Source organism: Octodon degus, unplaced genomic scaffold (assembly GCF_000260255.1).
Source record: "Octodon degus isolate 3935 unplaced genomic scaffold, OctDeg1.0 scaffold00006, whole genome shotgun sequence".
Lineage (NCBI taxonomy): Eukaryota > Metazoa > Chordata > Mammalia > Rodentia > Octodontidae > Octodon > Octodon degus.
In genome coordinates this window covers 13,513,929-13,517,049 of record NW_004524582.1, presented here as the reverse complement: position 1 = coordinate 13,517,049, position 3,121 = coordinate 13,513,929, and positions in this window count along the sequence as shown.

Sequence of the window (3,121 nt, the reverse complement as noted above, 5' to 3'; positions counted from 1 at the left end):
CAGTAATTATATAGCTTTAACATAATTCGAATAGATGTCTTTCTGAAATAGACATGTTTAATTTATATTTGTTTAAGAGAAAAATTAACATGAGAATAAGAATATACGTAGAAAAGTGTACCTAGTTGTTTCTGCAAAGTTGTGGAAAAATAGATGTTTTATGTGAAGGGATGTTATTCTATTATTTTTAATAACTATAACTTGAGAGGAACCTGAGCATGTCTCAGTATTTCTTAACTCTGAAAGGCTGCACTAAAAGAAGATATTTATAATAATCAAAGATCTAAGGAAATTACCTGATACTTAACACGGCAGCTCAAATACTATATTCACAACCAGGAAATAGCTGCACATGAATCCTTAGCTTTACTGTGGTCTGTTGTTTTCACTAAACATCCCTGGATATCAATATTTGCTAGAAGAGATATCACAGTGTAGCTAATAAGAAAAAGTGGAGGTAAAAAAAGCAATAACATTCAATTTTTTCTTGAAACAGTATCTTTCTTTTGAGGAAGAGTTATACTTCAATTGAGGAGATAACCAAAATGTTTATCTACATTCAATTTCAGTTCAAATCAAGGTCCCAAATATTAAATACCAGCTTGTTTATTTGCAGCATTCTGTCAAAAATGGAAAAGTATCCATGGCAGTGATTTCTTTATTGTTGCTTTCAAAATGCATTCAAAATACTCAGCGCTCGTGTTACTATTAATAAATGTTAATTCTTTACCTTAGAAAACCTCTGCAAATACACAAAGCATCTGCCCAGAATATAAAACAGCATTGATTTATGCCTTGAAAGTAGAGTTACAATGAATAACAAACAAATTCATTATGATGGCATAAAAATATCAAAATAAATTACTCCCTAGTATCTATACCACGTTGTAGGTTATTAGCTATTAATATCATTATTCATGACAGACCTAACTACTGATGTAAAGGAGCAATTTTCTTTATTACTCCTCATTTCTCTAAAATTGGTTAGTTGGACAAGGGCAAGAACCAAGGTAAATTAGAGAAAATGTTTAGGCAAACAACTGAGCTGGATGCCCATGAAAAGAAATTTTCACTAGTGGAAAACACAAAATTAGAGAAAAAGATTTGAGATACAAATCTATTGCTAAGAATAACAGCTAATAGGGACAGACCATTGGGTAAGTGCTAAGCTTTGGAGTAAGTACAACAGATGCCTTATTTCTAGATGTCCTTATGATCCCATGCAGCTGAAATAATATCTTCATTTTGTTCCTCAAGGAGGAAGAGTCAAGGCACAGAGAATTAAAGTTGATAGTTGTTTTGTAAGTCATCCAAAGTTAAGTAGATGAAATAAACAGGCATTTAATAGTAAGTATTTATTTACATCTTGGTAAATAATTGTGCTGGACCTACCTCACAGGTTTTTCTGACTCCTACATTCAGAAGTCAGAGAACTTTCTGTAGAAAATCGAATACCTTTTGCTTTGTAAAAAAGAAATGCCAGTCTTTAGGGCCACACGTTCTCACCTCTGCCATTGTTGTGTGGAAGCAATGATAGATAATATGTCTGCAGAGGCTGTATTCCAATAAATTTTCATTCATAGACACTGTATTTTAATTTTTGTGTACTTTTAATGTACCATGAAATAGTCTTCTTCCTCTAGTTAGTTTCAACTGTTTCAAATGAAGAAAATCATTCTTAGCTGTACAAAACAAACTAGGGGGTCAGCTCAATGAGAGACAGGAGGTGGCAGTTTGCCTCTACTTGCTACAGAGCCATGATGTTCTATCTCTACTGTGCATGCCCACCACCTGCAGATCCTGTTCAAATGAAGAATTTGATTCAAGAGATCTGGGAATTTAGAACTTCACCAAGTGTCTGGGCAATGTTAATGTCATTGGTCCGTGGACCACACTCTGAGTAGCAACCCTCTGCACTCAACAGTTCTTACTCAGTTTACATTCAGTTTAGGTACTCATAAGCCTGTCATAAGTCAAAACTGCTGCAGGTCAAAAACGCACTGATGTTCCTAACCTACAGAACATCAGAACTAAGCAATGCAGGATTCTTTCTCTTATTTACACTCATGATTAAGCAGCTGCTCGGGAATTCATCAAAAGAGAGGAACACAGAGCAGCACGTTACAGAGATGACAAAACATGACACTATGGCTTCTATGGAATGCCCATTGCATTCACATAACGACGAAGGTAAAAATCATAAGTTGAAATATCTTCCAGTGGGGCACATCATTAATGATATCCTAAGTAACCCCCGGGGCTGTTGATCTTTTGCATGAAGGGTTTTATGATGTCTCTCCACCTCACCCATGCAGCTGTGGGAGCTGGGAGTCTTAGAACTCCTCCCCCACCCTTAATGCTTGACCTCCGAAATCCGTCTCCAGACATGGTACCTCTCCATCCCCAGTGTTACTGTCGAACCACATCCAGTGGCAAGTCCTTAATCCTCTTCTTTTATTAGTCACTCCTCTTTGAAGTCTGCTTGGTGATCAGGGAGTTCTTTCTCTCTAAAATAAATCCAAATATTCCCCCCCCCCAGTTGACACCCATTTCAGTGCTGGACCAATACATACAGAATCACATTTACACGTGAGCTCTTCACAGTCTCACCAGGCAATCTATCCCGTGCTGTTTCTCAGCATTTCTTAATTACGACAATGATAACGATGCATAGCTTCAGATTTTATTAAGCTCTTACTATGGAGAAAGAGATCATTGTTTTTCATTTACTCTTACTTTAAGCTACTGTAGGAAGAAGGTATAATTCTTACCATTCCCAGCTGAGGTAGCTAAAGCACAGAGGGCTCTCCTCACCAAAAGGTACAATGCTCCTATGTGAAAGAGCTACCCATATACATTTAAAAACCTACAGCTCTTTATAAGTGATATTTATAGATTTATTTATCAATTTTTATGCATGTAATTAAGAAGCAGCATTAAACAACATGAATTGTCAATACAGTAGCAACATAGAATGTTGACCAAGAGAAAGGAAATCTGACTTTAAATGGATTATACTGATTATCCAGCCTACTGGGGGTTGAAAACTTGTAGTAGTTTTGCAGCAGACATAGTTAATTGCTAGCAGTCCATTTTAAGGTATGAACTTAAGTAAGAGCAT